This window comes from Zea mays, chromosome 2 (genome assembly GCF_902167145.1).
Source record: "Zea mays cultivar B73 chromosome 2, Zm-B73-REFERENCE-NAM-5.0, whole genome shotgun sequence".
In the NCBI taxonomy this organism is placed as follows: domain Eukaryota; kingdom Viridiplantae; phylum Streptophyta; class Magnoliopsida; order Poales; family Poaceae; genus Zea; species Zea mays.
In genome coordinates, this window is record NC_050097.1 from 239,148,663 (window position 1) to 239,168,880 (window position 20,218).

Genomic DNA, 20,218 nt, shown 5'->3' on the forward strand with positions numbered 1-20,218 from the left:
TTCCAAGCACAATAATGTGATCTCAATAGCATTAGATCCTACAGGAAGTTGTCCATTCTTCTCAGTAGGACTTGTATGAGTCTTTCTTTCAGACTGACATCTCAGCACATTTCTTCCACTCAACAGTGCAGTTAGAATAGAGGTACTTATAGACAACCATTTATCAAAAGTAGGGAGGTCAGGTGCATTAACTGGTTTCCCAGATGCAGCTGATACTGCAGCTGCAGCAACAGCCACCATGCCAACACCTGCAACAGACCCGGCACTTGCATTGCTTGAATATCCCCCTCTCCCTCTCAGCACATCAGATTGCCGAAATATAAAATCCTTGATCAACTGAAAGTCATCATGGTTTGCTGAATATCCCCCTCTCCCTCCTGCCTCTCGCCAATCGCCTCGCGCCCTCGCCTCCGGTCCCTCACACCGCCCGGCTAGGAACCAAACAATCACTAAAGCAAGTGGATCTCCAGGGCCCAACCTAGCCCAAAAATGAGTTGATGCATTTCTCTGCTGAATTTCTACAACTATGTACAAAGTAATTTAATCTAGGTAGCGACAATATTTAGAAACACTTGGTTGGTCGAGTACTAATTGACACACTAATTAATAATTAGTATAATATTCCAAACTTATGTGTGTTTCGAGTATTTATTTGGGTAGTGTAAAGTTTATATGCATGCTTCCTGTATATAGAGGTTGATGTTATTTATATAATGATAGTGGGAAGACTTAGCTAATAGTATGATTTGTGTACGGTGAGCCCATTGCCGAATAGATTCAAGGGTTGACGGCGGCAGACGTGGCAATGGTTGGCGATGGGGTAAACGACTCCCCAGCATTGGCGGCGGCAGACGTGGGCATGGCGATCGGTGCTAGCACAGACGTGGCCATCGATGCTGCTGACATCGTTATAATGAAGAGCACCTTGAGGACGTCATCACCGCCATTGATCTCTCGCACAAGACCCTCTCCAGGATCCGGCTGAACTACGTGTGGGCCCTGGGCTACAACGTCCTGGGCATGCCGATCGCCGTTGGCGTCCTGATCCCTTTCACGGGCGTCGTCTGCTCCTCCAGCTCTACAAGAAATCGCTGCACGTTGAAGACGCGCCCAGGCCCAGGGAGGACTCAGATTTGGTGTGACTGCGAGTGAGTACTGATCCCTCGATCTCGATGTGTACTAATGAGAGCATGTTGGCGTCACTGATGCTTAACCAGCCAACACCTGATCGATCCGTGTACAGCAAGCAACACGTTTTGGAACAGTTCGCCAATTGATTGTGCAATAATTTAAGACAAGGTTTATCTCTACTATATTAAGCTTCAAGAGTTTTTATCTTTTGTCTGGAAATGATGTTTACTTTTATTATCAAATATTATGTCAATCATTGTGTGTTGTGCCCTGTGATGCAGTTTTTTACACGTGCCATGAATTGTTATGCATTTCCTAAAATAGCCTTCCCTTTACCTCCTACGTATGATCCCTTTATTATTTTCCTTTCAGGTTTTCTCGGCTTTTGGGTATGTTCATAAAATAGCCACCTATGAAAAGGCTGCAGGTTTTCAGGTCAGGTTAAAGTTACTTGCTTCAGATACTTAGTAATTTTGAAATGAACATCAAGAGCCTTATCTTATTCTTTCTGGCAGGCATTGATCCAGTACACTGATGCAGCTACTGCTTCAGCTGCTAGAGAATCCTTAGATGGAAGGAGCATCCCAAGGTGACATTGTGTGGCCTTCCCTTTGTCATCCATTCTTGTTGTTTGTTGTACTTTCTTATGCTTGTTATAAATTGAATTTTCCTTTGGACCTTTATCGTAGTTACTTGCTTCCGGAGCATGTAACATCCTGCTGCCTGCAAATTTCTTTTTCTACACATAAGGATTTGAACATCATGTTTTAGTCAAACCGCAGCAGGTAATGCCCATAATTTGTTTTCATGGAGTTATTCATTATTATTTCTGATGTAAGATCCATCCTTTTGTCCCATGTTCTCTTAAGTTTGATCATTCACTACTTTATGGTGTTCTTGCCTGAACAGTTCTCGATGTGATGCCATAACATGATTTGTTTTTCAACTTCATTCTTCATGGCTCAGTCTGAGTTGTCACTATAGAACATTATTCATGTGGATGTTTTTTTTCCTCCTATATTTCTGCTGAAAAGTAGTAATACACCAATGCTACCTGAAGCTAAATGCTTGTCACTGATGGTCTTATTTCGTTGCTAGAGAGTAGAGACATCTGTAATTCACTTGAGTTGGTCAAATTTGTTAACGAGTATGTGCAAAGGTAGTCTTTTGGATACAAAGTGTTGCCTATCACTTTCTAAATTTCTGGATATTGATCTGATTCAAGTTTTTAAAATATTAATAGTATAGAGCAACTGGTAAAGGTTTCAGTTTGTCAGGTTGTCTCTTGCCTGCTCATGGATTCAACAGGCAGTTCAAAAGGTTGACCTATTTGGGAATCTCTGGATCTATGCTTCAGTTACAAGATCAACACATCCACAAGCATCTGTTGTTCAAGCTGAAATGTGAGCCATCTGTTTAAGATATTGGAGCCACTGTTTTTTCTGACGGTGCAAATATACGGATCTAGAATTTTTTATCCCTATTGGTAGCTTGATTTGTATCATAGTAGAACACTGATACACTGAGTAAAGTGTTCCTCGTTACAATACATTGATACACTAAGTAATCTTGTTTTTTTCAGGCTGGAGTGGAGTCCACTGTCACGGCCAACATGTGACTAAATTTCCTCACTACAATCTACACCCTGTAGGTCAGTCTCTCTGTCTTAAGTCATCACAAGTTTAATGTTTTTCTTGCTTTCAATGAACATTTTCTTTGAAAACATTTGCTCTATGACTTATTGCAATTGGTTGCTTCCAAAAGTGTTGGCATCCTCGACTCCACTATAAGTCTCGTCTTTTTATCTTTTACAGTAGTATTTTTACGGACGAATCAAACCGAACATCAACTCGGGATCAGGTGATTACTTTAGCAGCAGTATATTCTCTAGCCTTGCTTTGCTATTTTCATAAAAACATCTTGTGTTTTATTTATTACCAGGCACATATAGTAATGTTTTAGGCATGATCAATGAAACTCAAGTCCTGCTTAGTCTACTTCCTCCCACTCGCATTCCCATCTCATTGTTCTGTTACACCAAAGACAGATGGATTTTAAAAGGTGTTACAAACGCTACCACATTGACATGTGACTTTACTCTGTTTTTCAGGTAGCATGCTCGCTACTCTACCACCACTGATCCATATCTTTCAAGTCATTGTATTACTATTTTGCAGGCCATCGACTAGAACAAAGATCTTTCTAGAGAATCATATTGTTGATTCAGAAATTTCTCTTACAACCACTGTAAATTTGGTGTGTGTTTCGTCTTTATATATGTGCTTTTGGAGAAAGCTGATAGGCTAAATTGTTTGGGTTCTAGGCAGTAGCTAGAAAGAGACTTGGAAGCTGAGAAAAGCTGCTGCAATATATTGCAAGAACTTATCTCACACCATTTCAAACTCGCTCGCTTCTTTCTTTTCTACATACATTCATAGTACATCGATATGTGCTCCAATTTATAAAATTTTAAGCGAAATTTCTTGTGGATGGTGACCACTACCAAGTCTGGATCGTGAGTAGTACTTGGGAGATACTAATCATTGTTTGGTATACTAAAATAATCTGTTGTGGTTCTATGCATTCAGAATATGTGTTCATGATTTTATTTTTGAGGAATTGGATGATGTGTTGTTTACTATCCTCGGGGCTACATGGTGTGGGCTGTGAAGGCCGGCTGATGTACATAGAGAGGCTAGAGAAGGTGTCCTAGAGTTTGAGAGAGCTTTTAGGGAGAGGTTCTCTGCCTACACATTAGCTGCTAAGAGGCATATTGACTCCACTACCATCTTCGATGTCCAAGGTGTGGTATGTTAATGATTCAGTTTGAGCTGTGCTTTACAAAATGCAGATCTGTGTAGTTTTTGCTCTTAGAATATATTGCTTGTCATATATATGTTTGTTGTTCTGTATCACAACTTCTTTAGCTAATCGATATGATATGAGGCCTAGGAGTTGCCACTTTGCTTATGCTTGCTTCAACTCTTCTCAGGGGCTCACATGGATCAAGCAAACTTTGAGACCGTGCCGAAAGCATGCCATCCCTGGAATCCTTCAGTTGGGAGTAACATTTGGTTCCACTGTGTGGTTTTTGCTCTCTAAATATATTGCTTGTCATACATATGTTTGTGGTCTCATAGATTTGGATTTTGAGCAGCACCAGTTTCTTATTTTTGTTAATGCAAGCCTTGAAGCGTATCAAACTCTATGAACTGGTATGATTTGGAAGATAGGAATTGTAACTTCTGTGTTGCAAATAATCTATGAGGTGTGAGCTGCTAGAGGTAAAACTTGCTGAAATAGTTATGATCTGAAATAGTCATGTATCTTGTGATATTAACAATTCCTCACATTATTTGACTATTTGTATTGTAGCAACTACTCCTTTTGCTTCGTGTAGTACTAAATTTACTGTTGCTTGTTTAAAAGAAAAATTTAGGTTCCATTTGCAATAGTAGATATGTTTTCACTGTCTGATGAATGCTGTTGGGATATTTGGTTTTTCTTTTGTCAAACTCCAATTAATATATTTTCCTTGTATTGTATGAATTGCGATGTTCAGAAGCACAAAGATATTAGTAAAGTCGAGAAGGACATCGTTCTCAGGTGTGTTCTTATGTTTACTTTACATTCGAGAAGGACATTCTATTTGAAGCTCAACTTATCGTGTAAATTGGTTTCAAAGCTCAATGAGTATTGTGATGCTTGGTATTTTTGTTCTTCACACCCCCTTCGCCAAGGCCATCAGTGGCGCCGCGCTGCACCTCTTCAGCTTCGTCGAGGCCATCAGCATCGGTCGCCCACCTAGAAACTCTTCAAGATCATAGACCTCCACGACAGGCTCTCAAAGTCTCGGACCTCCTATCCGACGTCTTTGGCTATACCTAGCCTCAACATCGAGATGACGATGTGAGGACTCTATGTCAAAGTCTCTAGCGTTGTCCTGTCATGAAAAGCAAACTATCACGAAATGTTTTTATGGATTTTATCTTCATTGATGAAGATAAAATTATAGTTATGTAAACATTCTTAACCTTTAAAAAGATGCTAACAAGAACATTGAATGATAATTAATGCTTCTGCATCTCAATGTATCTTATTATAGCATGTTTACTCCATAGCAACGCACGGGCACACACCTAGTTCTCACTTAAGGGCTAGTTTGGAAACTCAAATTCCCTCCAGGATTGGAGGGGATTGAGGGGGAAATTAGTTCATTTCCCTCCTGATAGTCGCCTAGAGGGGGGGGTGCAAAACCGGGTTAGCGTTAGAAATAAAACCGAGTCCGCGAGAGGGTGCAAAACAAATCGTAAGCGAGTAAAGCGGTGAGACACAAGGATTTGTTTTACCGAGGTTCGGTTCTTGCAAACCCACTCCCCGTTGAGGAGGCCACAAAGGCTGGGTCTTTTTCAACCCTTTCCCTCTCTCAAACGGTCCCTCGGACCGAGTGAGCTTCTCTTCTCAAATCACTTGGGAATCAAACTTCCCGCAAGGACCACCACACAATTGGTGTCTCTTGCCTCAATTACAAGTGAGTGTTTGATCACAAGAAAGAATGCCAAAGAAAAGAAGCGATCCAAGCACAAGAGCTCAAATGAACACTACAAATCACTCTCTCTAGTCACTAAAGCTTTGTGTGGAGTTGGGAGAGTATTTGATCTCTTTTGGTGTGCTTTGCAATGAATGCTAGCTCTTGTATAGTGGTTGGAAGCTGGAAAACTTGGATGCAATGAATGGTGGGGTGGTTGGGGTATTTATAGCCCTAACCACCAAACTAGCTGTTTGGTGGGGCTGACTGTCGTATGGTGCACCGGACAGTCCGGTGCACACCGGACATGTCCGGTGCGCCAGCCACGTCACCAAAGCCGTTGGATTCCGACCGTTGGAGTTCTGACTTCTGGGCTCGCCTGGATGTCCGGTGGCGCACCGGACATGTACTGTAGAGTGTCCGGTGCGCCAGCATGGGCGTGCCTGACGCCTGCGCGCTCTGGCGCGCATTAATTGCAGTTGCAGGCAACCGTTGGCGCAAAGTAGTCGTTGCTCCGCGGTTGCACCGGACAGTCCGGTGTACACCGGACATGTCCGGTGAATTATAGCGGAGCATCCGTTATGATTTCCCGAGACTGGCGAGTTCCTGAGGCGGCTCTTCCTTGGAGCACCGGACACTGTCCGGTGTACACCGGACAGTCCGGTGCCCCAGACCAGAGGTGCCTTCGGTTGTCCCTTTTCTCCTTTGTTGAATCCTATACTTGATCTTTTTATTGGCTAAGTGTGAACCTTTTACACCTGTAAAACTTATACACTAGAGCAAACTAGTTAGTCCAATTATTTGTGTTGGGCAATTCAACCACCAAAATTATTTAGGAACTAGGTGGAAGCCTAATTCCCTTTCAATCTCCCCCTTTTTGGTGATTGATGCCAACACAAACCAAAGCAAGTATAGAAATGCATAATTGAACTAGTTTGCATAATGTAAGTGCAAAGGTTGCATGGAATTGAGCCAATATTAATACTTACATGATATGCATGGATCGTTTCTTTATTTTTAACATTTTGGACCACGCTTGCACCACATGTTTTGTTTTTGCAAACTCTTTCATAAATCCTTTTCAAAGTTCTTTTGCAAATAGTCAAAGGTAAATGAATAAGATTTTACAAAGCATTTTTAAGATTTGAAATTTTCTCCCCCTGTTCCAAATGCTTTTCCTTTGACTAAACAAAACTCCCCTAAATGAGATCCTCCTCTTAGTGTTCAAGAGGGTTTTGATATATCATTTTTGAAATACTACTTTCTCCCCCTTTTTGAACACAATAGGATACCAATTTGAAAATACTCTTTGACAAACTAAGTTTTTGAAGTTGGTGGTGGTGCGGTCCTTTTGCTTTGGGCTCATACTTTCTCCCCCTTTGGCATGAATCGCCAAAAACGGAATCATTAGAGCCCTTGAGTTACATTCTCCCTCTTTGGTCAAAACAAATGAGTGAAGATTATACCAAAGATGGAGTCTTTTTGCTTGGTGCTCATGGTTTCTCCCCAAAAATGGAGAGTTGCTTGGAGTGATGGCGAAGGAAGAATTACGGAGTGGAAGCCTTTGTCTTCGCCGAAGACTCCAATTCCCTTTCAATACACCTATGACTAGGTTTGAAATGGACTTGAACACACATTAGTCATAGCATATGAAAGAGACATGATCAAAGGTATACAAATGAGCTATGAGTGCAAGTTAGCAAAAGAAATTGCGCGAATCAAGAATATTGAGCTCATGCCTAAGTTTGTTAAAAGTTTGTTCATCAAGAGGCTTGGTAAAGATATCGGCTAATTGATCTTTAGTATTAATGTATGAAATCTCGATATCTCCCTTTTGTTGGTGATCCCGAAGAAAATGATACTGAATGGCTATGTGTTTAGTGCGGCTATGCTCGACGGGATTATCCGCCATCTTGATTGCACTCTCATTATCACATAGCAAAGGGACTTTGGTTAATTTGTAACCGTAGTCCCGCAGGGTTTGCCTCATCCAAAGCAATTGCGCGCAACAATGGCCTGCGGCAATGTACTCGGCTTCGGCGGTGGAAAGAGCGACCGAATTTTGCTTCTTTGAAGCCCAAGACACCAAGGATCTTCCCAAGAACTGGCAAGTCCCCGATGTGCTCTTCCTATTGATTTTACACCCCGCCCAATCGGCATCCGAATATCCAATCAAATCAAATGTGGATCCCCTAGGATACCAAAGCCCAAACTTAGGAGTGTAAGCCAAATATCTCAAGATTCGTTTTACGGCCGTAAGGTGAGCTTCCTTAGGGTCGGCTTGGAATCTTGCACACATGCATACGGAAAGCATAATATCTGGTCGAGATGCACATAAATATAGCAAAGAACCTATCATCGACCGGTATACCTTTTGATCCACGGACTTACCTCCCGTGTCGAGGTCGAGATGCCCATTAGTTCCCATGGGTGTCTTGATGGGCTTGGCATCCTTCATCCCAAACTTGTTTAGAATGTCTTGAGTATACTTCGTTTGGCTAATGAAGGTGCCCTCTTGGAGTTGCTTCACTTGAAATCCCAAGAAGTACTTCAACTCCCCCATCATAGACATCTCGAATTTTTGTGTCATGATCCTACTAAATTCTTCACATGTAGACTCGTTAGTAGACCCAAATATAATATCATCAACATAAATTTGGCATACAAACAAGTCATTTTCAAGAGTTTTAGTGAATAGAGTAGGATCGGCCTTTCCGACTTTGAAGCCATTAGTGATAAGGAAATCTCTAAGGCATTCATACCATGCTCTTGGGTCTTGCTTGAGCCCATAAAGCGCCTTTGAGAGCTTATAGACATGGTTAGGGTACTCACTGTCTTCAAAGCCGGGAGGTTGCTCAACATAGACCTCTTCCTTGATCGGTCCGTTGAGGAAGGCACTTTTCACGTCCATTTGATAAAGCTTAAAGCCATGGTAAGTAGCATAGGCCAATAATATGCGAATTGACTCAAGCCTAGCTACAGGTGCATAGGTTTCACCGAAATCCAAACCTTCGACTTGGGAGTATCCTTTGGCCACAAGTCAAGCTTTGTTCCTTGTCACCACACCATGCTCATCTTGCTTGTTGCGGAAGACCCATTTGGTTCCTACAACATTTTGGTTAGGACGTGGAACTAAATGCCATACCTCATTCCTAGTGAAATTGTTGAGCTCCTCTTGCATCGCCACCACCCAATCCGAATCTTGAAGTGCTTCCTCTACCCTGTGTGGCTCAATAGAGGAAACAAAAGAGTAATGCTCACAAAAATGTGCAACACGAGATCTAGTAGTTACCCCCTTATGAATGTCGCCGAGGATGGTGTCGACGGGGTGATCTCGTTGGATTGCTTGGTGGACTCTTGGGTATGGCGGCCTTGGTTCTTCATCCTCCTTGTCTTGATCATTTGTATCTCCCCCTTGATCATTGTCGTCATCTTGAGGTGGCTCATTTGCTTGATCTTCTACTTCATCAACTTGAGCTTCATCCTCATTTTGAGTCGGTGGAGATGCTTGCGTGGAGGAGGATGGTTGATCTTGTGCATTTGGAGGCTCTTCGGATTCCTTAGGACACACATCCCCAATGGACATGTTCCTTAGCGCGATGCACGGAGCCTCTTCAATACCTATCTCATCAAGATCAACTTGCTCTTCTTGAGAGCCGTTAGTTTCATCAAACACAACGTCACAAGAAACTTCAACTTGTCCAGTGGACTTGTTAAAGACTCTATATGCCCTTGTGTTTGAATCATATCCTAGTAAAAAGCCTTCTACAGTCTTAGGAGCAAATTTAGATTTTCTACCTCTTTTAATAAGAATGAAGCATTTGCTACCAAAGACTCTAAAATATGAAATGTTGGGCTTTTTACCGGTTAGGAGTTCGTATGATGTCTTCTTGAGGATTCGGTGTAGATATAACCGGTTGATGGCGTAGCAAGCGGTGTTGACTGCCTCAGCCCAAAACCGATCTGAAGTCTTGTAATCATCAAGCATGGTTCTTGCCATGTCCAATAGAGTTCGATTCTTCCTCTCCACTACACCATTTTGTTGTGGCGTGTATGGAGAAGAGAACTCATGCTTGATGCCCTCCTCCTCAAGGAACCCTTCGATTTGAGAGTTCTTGAACTCCGTCCCGTTGTCGCTTCTAATTTTCTCGATCCTTAAGCCGAACTCGTTTTGAGCTCGTCTTAAGAATCCCTTTAAGGTTTCTTGGGTTTGAGATTTTTCCTGCAAAAAGAACACCCAAGTGAAGCAAGAATAATCATCCACTATTACAAGACAATACTTACTCCCGCCGATGCTTATGTAAGCAATCGGGCCGAATAGATCCATGTGGAGTAGCTCAAGCGGCCTGTCGGTCGTCATGATGTTCTTGTGTGGATGATGGGCACCAACTTGCTTTCCTGCTTGGCATGCGCTACAAACCCTGTCTTTCTCAAAATGAACATTTGTTAGTCCTAAAATGTGTTTTCCCTTTAGAAGCTTGTGAAGATTCTTCATCCCAACATGTGCTAGTCGGCGATGCCAGAGCCAGCCCATGTTAGTCTTAGCAATTAAGCAAGTGTCGAGTTCAGCTCTATCAAAGTCTACCAAGTATAGCTGACCCTCTAACACTCCCTTAAATGCTATTGAATCATCACTTCTTCTAAAGACAGTGACACCTACATCTGTGAAAAGACAGTTGTAGCCCATTTCGCATAATTGAGATACAGAAAGCAAATTGTAATCTAATGAATCTACAAGAAAAACATTGGAAATAGAATGGTCAGGAGATATAGCAATTTTACCCAATCCTTTGACCAAACCTTGGTTTCCATCCCCGAATGTGATCGCTCGTTGGGGATCTTGGTTTTTCTCGTAGGAGGAGAACATCTTTTTCTCCCCTGTCATGTGGTTTGTGCACCCGCTGTCGATGATCCAACTTGAGCCCCCGGATGCATAAACCTACAAAACAAGTTTAGTTCTTGACTTTAGGTACCCAAATGGTTTTGGGTCCTTTGGCATTAGACACAAGAACTTTGGGTACCCAAACACAAGTCTTTGACCCCTTGTGCTTGCCCCCAACATATTTGGCAACTATCTTGCCGGATTTGTTAGTCAAAACATAAGATGCATCAAAAGTTTTAAATGAAAGACTATGTTCATTTGATGCACTAGGAGTTTTCTTCTTAGGCAACTTAGCACGGGTTGGTTGCCTAGAGCTAGATGTCTCACCCTTATATATAAAAGCATGGTTAGGGCCAGAGTGAGACTTCCTAGAATGAATTCTCCTAATTTTGCTCTCGGGATAACCGGTAGGGTACAAAATGTAACCCTCGTTATCCTGAGGCATGGGAGCCTTGCCCTTTACAAAATTAGACAATCTTTTAGGAGGGGCATTAAGTTTGACATTGTCTCCCCTTTGGAAGCCAATGTCATCCTTGATGCCAGGGCGTCTCCCATTATAGAGCATACTTCTAGCAAATTTAAAATTTTCATTTTCTAAGTTATGCTCGGCAATTTTAGCATCTAATTTTGCTATATGATCATTTTGTTGTTTAATTAAAGACATGTGATCATGAATAGCATTGATATCAACATCTCTACATCTAGTACAAATAGATACATGCTCAACGATAGATGTAGAGGGTTTGCAAGATTTTAGTTCTACGACCTTAGCATGTAACATGTCATTTTTAGTTCTAAGGTCGGAAATAGTAGCATTGCAAACATCAAAATCTCTAGCCTTAGCAATTAATTTTTCATTTTCATTCTTAAGGCTAACAAGAGATAAGTTCAATTCTTCAATCTTAGCAAGTAAATCATCATTATCATTTCTAAGATTGGGAATTGAAACATTACAAGCAATAGAATCAACCTTAGCTAATAAATTAGAATTCTCATTTTTAAGGTTGTCTATAGTCTCATGGCAAGTGCTTAGCTCACTAGACAATTTTTCACATTTTTCTACTTCTAGAGCATAAGCATTTTTAACCTTAACATGCTTCTTATTTTCTTTAATAAGGAAGTCCTCTTGAGAATCCAAAAGGTCATCTTTTTCATGAATAGCACTAATCAATTCATTTAGTTTCTCTTTTTGTTGCATGTTGAGGTTGGCAAAAAGAGATCGCAAGTTATCTTCCTCATCACTAACATTTTCATCACTAGAAGATTCATATTTAGTGGAGGATTTTGATTTAACCTTCTTCCTTTTGCTGTCCTTTGCCATGAGGCACTTGTGGCCGACGTTGGGGAAGAGAAGTCCCTTGGTGACGGCGATGTTGGCGGCGTCCTCATTGTCGGAGGAGTCGCTAGAGCTTTCGTCGGAGTCCCACTCTCGACAAACATGGGCATCGCCGCCCCTCTTCTTGTAGTACCTCTTCTTTTCTCTCCTCTTGTCCTTCTTGTCGTTATCCCTGTCACTGTCACTTGATAATGGACATTTAGCAATGAAGTGACCGGGCTTACCACACTTGTAGCAAACCTTCTTGGAGCGGGACTTGTAGTCTTTTCCCTTCCTTTGTTTGAGGATTTGGCGGAAGCTCTTGATGACGAGCGCCATTTCCTCATTGTCGAGCTTGGAGGCGTCGATTGGTTGTCGACTTGGTGTAGACTCCTCCTTCTTTTCCTCCGTCACCTTGAATGCGACGGGTTGAGCTTCGGATGTGGAGGGATCATCAAGCTCATTGATCTTCCTTGAGCCTTCGATCATGCACTCAAAACTTACAAATTCCCGATTACTTCCTCGGGGGTCATTAGTGTATATCTTGGGTTGCCACGGATTAATTGAACTTGAGTAGGGTTAAGGAAAATAAGAGATCTTAGAATAACCTTAACCACCTCGTGGTCATCCCACTTTTTGCTCCCGAGGTTGCGCACTTGATTCACCAAGGTCTTGAGCCGGTTGTACATGTTTTGTGGCTCTTCCCCTTTGCGAAGCCGGAACCGACCGAGCTCCCCCTCGATCGTCTCCCGCTTGGTGATCTTTGTGAGCTCATCTCCTTCGTGAGCGGTTTTGAGCACATCCCAAACCTCCTTGGCGCTCTTCAACCCTTGCACTTTGTTATACTCCTCTCTACTTAGAGAGGCGAGGAGTATTGTTGTCGCTTGAGAGTTGAAGTGCTCGATTTGGGCCACCTCATCCTCATCATAGTCTTTATCCCCTACGGATGGTACCTGTGCACCAAACTCAACAACATCCCATATACTTTTGTGGAGTGAGGTTAGATGAAATCGCATTAAATCACTCCACCTAGCGTAATCTTCACCATCAAATGTTGGTGGTTTGCCTAATGGGACGGAAAGTAAAGGTGTATGTTTAGAAATGCGAGGGTAGCGTAGGGGGATCTTACTATACTTCTTGCGCTCTTGGCGCTTAGAAGTGACGGACGCCGCGTCAGAGCCGGAGGTGGATGTTGATGAAGAGTCGGTCTCGTAGTAGACCACTTTCCTCATCTTCTTTTTCTTGTCCCCACTCCGACGAGGCTTGTGAGAAGAGGATTTTTTCCTTCTTCTCTTTGTGTGAAGAAGATTTCTTCTCCTTCCCTTTGGAGGAGTCTTTCTTCTCCTTCCTTTTGGTGCGGGACTCTTCCGATGAAGTGCTCCCGTGGCTTGTAGTGGGCTTTTCGCCGGTCTCCATCTCCTTCTTGGCGTGATCTCCCGACATCACTTCGAGCGGTTAGGCTCTAATGAAGCACCGGGTTCTGATACCAATTGATAGTCGCCTAGAGGGGGGGTGAATAGGGTGAAACTGAAATTTACAAATATAAACACAACTACAAGCCGGGTTAGCGTTAGAAATAAAACCGAGTCCGCGAGAGGGTGTAAAACAAATCGTAAGCGAGTAAAGCGGTGAGACACAAGGATTTGTTTTACCGAGGTTCGGTTCTTGCAAACCTACTCCCCGTTGAGGAGGCCACAAAGGCCGGGTCTTTTTCAACCCTTTCCCTCTCTCAAACGGTCCCTCGGACCGAGTGAGCTTCTCTTCTCAAATCACTTGGGAATCAAACTTCCCGCAAGGACCACCACACAATTGGTGTCTCTTGCCTCAATTACAAGTGAGTGTTTGATCACAAGAAAGAATGCCAAAGAAAAGAAGCGATCCAAGCGCAAGAGCTCAAATGAACACTACAAATCACTCTCTCTAGTCACTAAAGCTTTGTGTGGAGTTGGGAGAGTATTTGATCTCTTTTGGTGTGCTTTGCAATGAATGCTAGCTCTTGTATAGTGGTTGGAAGCTGGAAAACTTGGATGCAATGAATGGTGGGGTGGTTGGGGTATTTATAGCCCCAACCACCAAACTAGCCGTTTGGTGGGGCTGACTGTCGTATGGTGCACCGGACAGTCCGGTGCACACCGGACAGTCCGGTGCACACCGGACATGTCCGGTGCGCCAGCCACGTCACCAAAGCCGTTGGATTCCGACCGTTGGATTTCTGACTTCTGGGCCCGCCTGGATGTCCGGTGGCGCACCGGACATGTACTGTAGAGTGTCCGGTGCGCCAGCATGGGCGTGCCTGACGCCTGCGCGCTCTGGCGCGCATTAATTGCAGTTGCAGGCGACCGTTGGCGCGAAGTAGCCGTTGCTCCGCGGTTGCACCGGACAGTCCCGTGTACACCGGACATGTCCGGTGAATTATAGCGGAGCATCCGTTATGATTTCCCGAGACTGGCGAGTTCCTGAGGCGGCTCTTCCTTGGAGCACCGGACACTGTCCGGTGTACACCGGACAGTCCGGTGAATTATAGCGGAGCGCCTCTGGAAATTCCCGAAGGTGGCAAGTTTGAGTTGGAGTCCTCTGGTGCACCGGACAGTCCGGTGCCCCAGACCAGAGGTGCCTTCGGTTGTCCCTTTTCTCCTTTGTTGAATCCTATACTTGATCTTTTTATTGGCTAAGTGTGAACCTTTTACACCTGTAAAACTTATACACTAGAGCAAACTAGTTAGTCCAATTATTTGTGTTGGGCAATTCAACCACCAAAATTATTTAGGAACTAGGTGGAAGCCTAATTCCCTTTCACCTCCCAATCCCCTCCAATCCCGGAGAGAATTGGAGTTTCCAAACTAGCCCTAAGGGTTAGTTTGGGAACTTCATTTTACTAAGAGATTTATATTTTCCTAAAGGAAAATAAACTAATTTTTCTTGGGAAAATAAAAATCCCGTGGGAAAATGGGGTTCCCAAACTAGCTAGTACTCTATTCGTTTTTTATTTGTCATTAGTTTTAAAATGAACTAGCGAACGACAAATATTGGAGAATGGAGGTAGTAAAGATTTTCGGTAGCTGATACATGATAATTTTTGTGGCCACCTGTTAGCAGATGAAAACAACGCTAATTACAACGGTTGGCAGTTAGCCACCAAAATTATTTTTGGTGATCATCTGTTAGCGGTCCAAAGTAAAGTTATTTTTGATAGCCAATAGGTAGCATCCGAAAATAAATCGGACTGAAGATTTGCGAGAAGTGTTGCCGAAGACATCCATAGGCGGCAAAACACGGAATAAGGGGCCGGTGGAACGATCTTTTATATGAGTGACGTCACAGTTTTTTTATGAGTGACGTCACAGTTTTTTTATGAGTGACCTGTTATTAGGTGTGGTGCATTTTAGTTCTCCAAATCCTCTTGCTTGGAAGTTCTATCCTATTTAGAGATGTCAATGGGGACCCGATACCCGCTAACCCGTGGGGAATTCTCCTATTAGGGTACGGTATGTGACAAAAATTGTCCCCATCGGTATAGATATGAGACAAAATCTTCACCCATTGGGTAAACGGGTATGGATTTGGTAAGCAATAATTTGAACCTGATTATCCATGAGTATTTCATACGTCTACACCTGTCGTGTTTGTATGAATGAGTTGAGGTCGAGCCGGCCACAATGCCCAGCACGGCAGCGCACCAGGCCTCATGTCCTAGATCAACAAGGCAACACGGCAAGGCAAGGCCCTAATTGGGGATGGGGACCCGAAACCTGAATGGGGATAGGTATGGGATGAGTTTTGCACCTATGATGGGTATGGGGAGGGACCAAACATGATGGAGATGGGCCTGGGATGCTATAACTCGATGGGGAATTCCCCATTGACATCTCTAATCATATTCCTTCTTTCAACCGGCTGTATGCATGTGAGTTAGCCTCCGTTTACTTTACATATGCAGCTTCAATTCGTCCTTGTGAACATGCATGTGGCTTTTTAGTTCTGCTGAACACGAGTAGAAAAGAGCTCAAAGCCAGCGGTACGTTCAAATTTTCACAGTCGATTTCAGTTATCAAACGTTGAAAGTCGCCTAGAGGGGGCTGAATAGACAAATCTGAAATTTATAAACTTTAAGCACAACTACAAGCCGGGGTTAGTGTTAGAAATAAAACCGAGTCCGAAATAGAGGGCGAAAACAAATCACAAGCAAATGAAGCAGATGTCACAGTGATTTGTTTTACCGAGGTTCGGTTCTTGCAAACCTACTCCCTGTTGAGGTGATCACAAAGACCGGGTCTCTTTCAACCCTTTCCCTCTCTCAAACGGTCACCTAGACCGAGTGAGCTTTTCTCCTCAATCAACTGGGTCACTTAGACCCCACAAGGACCACCACACAATTGGTGTCTCTTGCTTTGATTACAAGTGTCTTGGGAACAAGAATGGGGAAGAAGAAAAGCGATCCAAGTGACAAGAACTCAAATGAACAGGAAGATCTCTCTCTCACTAGTCACTAAGTGTTTGGAGTGATTTTGGACTTGGGAGAGGATTTGATCTCTTGTTTGTGTCTTGGAGTGAAGTATGAAGCTCTTGTATTGAATGCAATGGCTGAAAACTTGGATGCCTTGAATGGTGGTGGTTGGGGGTATTTATAGCCCCAACCACCAAACCAACCGTTGGGGTTGGGTTGCTGTCGATGGGCGCACCGGACAGTCCGGTGCGCCACTGGACACTGTTCGGTGCGCCAGCCACGACACCCAACTGTTAGGGTTCTGACGGTTTCGACCATTGGAGCTCTGACATTGTGGTGCACCGGACAGGCACTGTTCACTGTCCGGTGCGCCTCTGGCGCCAGCTTTAACTTCTGTCGCGAACTGTAGCTCTGTCAGGGCACTGTGCAGTCGGCCGTTGCGCTGATAGCCGTTGCTCCGCTTGGTGCACTGGACAGTCCGGTGCCACACCGGATAGTCCGGTGAATTATAGCGGAGTGCGCCTGGAGAAACCCGAGGGTGAGGAGTTTGAGGCCGATCCACCCTGGTGCACCGGACACTGTCCGGTGGCACACCAGACAGTCCGGTGCGCTAGACCAGGGTCCTCTTCGGTTTCTTTTGCTCCTTTCTTTTGAACTCTAACTCGGATCTTTTTATTGGTTTGTGTTGAACCTTTGGCACCTGTAGAACTTATATTCTAGAGCAAACTAGTTAGTACAATTATTTGTGTTGGGCAATTCAACCACCAAAATCATTTAGGAAAAGGTTTGACCCTATTTCCCTTTCAATCTCCCCCTTTTTAGTGATTGATGCCAACACAAATCAAAGCAAATATATAAGTGTAGAATTGAACTAGTTTGCATAAGGTAAGTGCAAAGGTTTCTTGGAATTAAACCAATTTATATTTTCATAAGATATGCATGGATTGCTTTCTTTCTTTTAACATTTTGGACCACATTTGCACCACGTGTTTTGTTTTTGCAAATTCTTTTGGAAAATCATTTCAAAGTCCATTTGCAAATAGTCAAAGGTATATGAATAAGATTTCGAGAAGCATTTTCAAGATTTTGAAGTTTTCTCCCCCTGTTTCAAATGCTTTTTCCTTTGACTAGACAAAACTCCCCCTTGATGAAATTCTCCTCTTAGTGTTCAAGAGGGTTTTATCAATTAAAAGAAGATCAAATATTTTATATACCAATTTTTGAAAAAGTCCTCTTTTAAACATTTCAATACCAATTGAGATAGAATTTCTTAGAGGAATAACTAATTTGAAAGATACCAATTAAAAACATTAAAAACTTTGTTTCGAAAATTTTGGAAATCGGTGGTGCAGTCCTTTTGCTTTGGGCTACTCTCTCCCCCTTTGGCATTAATCGCCAAAAACGGAGTCTTTAGAGCCCTTCTAATTTCTCCCCAATAGTATGAGTAATGAATATAAGTGAAGATTATACCAAAGTGGAGAGCAGGTCGGAGAGATGGCGAAGGGTAAATAATACGATGGATTGTCTTCGCCGAAAACTCCATTTCCCTTTCAATCTATGACTTAGCAAGAGAATTTACTTGAAAATACATTAGTCATAGCACACGAAGGAAATATGATCAAAGATATATAAATGAGATATGTGTGCAAAGTATCAATCAAAATTCCGAGAATCAAGAATGTTTAGCTCATTCCTAAGTTTGGTAAAGGTTTTCTCATCTAATGGTTTGGTAAAGATATCGGCTAGTTGTTCTTTGGTGCTAACATAAGCAATCTCGATATCCCCCTTTGTTGGTGATCCCTCAAAAAGTGATACCGAATGACTATGTGCTTAGTGCGGCTGTGCTCAACAGGATTATCCGCCATGCAGATTGCACTCTCATTATCACATAGGAGAGGGACTTTGGTTAATTTGTAGCCATAGTCCCTAAGGGTTTGCCTCATCCAAAGCAATTGCGCGCAACAATGGCCTGCGGCAATATACTCAGCTTCGGTGGTAGAAAGAGCTACTGAATTTTGTTTCTTTGAAGCTCAAGACACCATGGATCTTCCCAAGATCTGACAAGTCCTTGATGTGCTCTTTCTATCAATCTTACACCCTGCCCAATCAGCATCTGAATAACCTATTAAATCAAAAGTGGATCCCTTGGGGTACCAAAGACCAAACTTAGGTGTATGAACTAAATATCTCAAGATTCTTTTCACGGCCCTAAGGTGAACTTCCTTAGGATTGGCTTGAAATCTTGCACACATGCATACAGAAAGCATAATATCCGGTCGAGATGCACATAAATAGAGTAAAGATCCTATCATCGACCGATATACCTTTTGATCTACGGATTTACCTCCCGTGTCGAGGTCGAGATGCCCATTAGTTCCCATGGGTGTCTTGATGGGCTTGGCATCCTTCATTCCAAACTTGGTAAGTATATCTTGAGTGTACTTGGTTTGGCTGATGAAGGTGCCCTCTTGGAGTTGCTTCACTTGAAATCCTAGGAAATACTTCAACTCCCCCATCATCGACAACTCGAACTTTTGAATCATTATCCTACTAAACTCTTCACAAGTAGATTTGTTAGTAAACCCAAATATGATATCATCAACATAAATTTGGCATACAAACAAATCATTTGCAATGGTTTTAGTAAAGAGTGTAGGATCGGCTTTACCGACTTTGAAGCCATTAGTGATAAGGAAGTCTCATAGGCATTCATACCATGCTCTTGGGGCTTGCTTGAGCCCATAAAGCGCCTTTGAGAGTTTATACACATGGTTAGGGTACTCACTATCTTCAAAGCTGGGAGGTTGCTCAACATAGACCTCTTCCTTGATTGGTCCATTGAGGAAGGCACTTTTCACGTTCATTTGGTAAAGCTTAAAACCATGGTAAGTAGCATAGGCAAGTAATATACGAATTGACTCAAGCCTAGCTACGGGTGCATAGGTTGCACCGAAATCCAAACCTTCGACTTGTGAATATCCTTTGGCCACAAGTCGGGCTTTGTTCCTTGTCACCACACCATGCTCATCTTGCTTGTTGCGAAATATCCACTTGGTTCCTACAACATTTTGGTTAGGACGTGGAACAAGATGCCATACCTCATTCCTCGTGAAGTTATTGAGTTCCTCTTGCATTGCCAACACCCAATCTGAATCACTTAGTGCGTCTTCCACCCTGTATGGCTCAATAGAAGACACAAAAGAGTAATGTTCACAAAAATGAGCGACACGAGATCGAGTGGTTACCCCCTTATGAATATCGCCGAGGATGGAGTTCACAGGATGATCTCTTTGTATCGCTTGGTGGACTCTTGGGTGTGGCGGTCTTGGACCCTGATCATCTTCCTTGTCTTGATCAACTTCATCTCCCCCTTGATCGTTGTCCTCCTCTTGAGGTGGCTCTTCTTGATCTTCATTTTCACCATCTTGAGCTTGATCCTTGTCTTGAGTTGGTGGAGATGCTTGCATGGAAGATGATGGTTGATCTTGTACTTGTGGAGGCTCTTCAGATTCCTTAGGACACACCTACCTGATGGACATGTTCCTTAGCGTGACGCATGGAGCCTCTTCATCTTCTAACTCATCAAGATCAACTTGCTCTACTTGAGAGCCACTAGTCTCATCAAACACAATGTCACAAGAAACCTCAACTAATCCAGTGGATTTGTTGAAGACTCTATATGCCCTTGTGTTTGAATCGTATCCTACTAAAAAGCCTTCTACAGCTTTAGGAGCAAATTTAGATTTTCTACCTCTTTTAACAAGAATAAAACATTTGCTACCAAAGACTCTAAAATATGAAACATTAGGGTTTTTACCGGTTAGGAGTTCATATGATGTCTTCTTAAGGATTCAGTGAAGGTAGAGCCGATTGATGGAGTAGCAAGCAGTGTTGATTGCTTCTGCCCAAAACCGGTCC

General features: G+C 43.0%; 1 long non-coding RNA gene across 1 annotated transcript; it reads left to right on the forward strand.

Moving 5' to 3' along the window:
- Positions 1-923: 923 nt before the first annotated feature.
- On the forward strand, positions 924-3,934 carry LOC103648242 (uncharacterized). Its single transcript, XR_563342.3, has 6 exons — positions 924-1,299; positions 1,504-1,566; positions 1,647-1,720; positions 1,821-2,534; positions 2,714-2,782; positions 2,896-3,934. It is a non-coding gene; the product is annotated as an uncharacterized lncRNA (long non-coding RNA).
- The last annotated feature ends 16,284 nt before the right edge of the window (positions 3,935-20,218 follow it).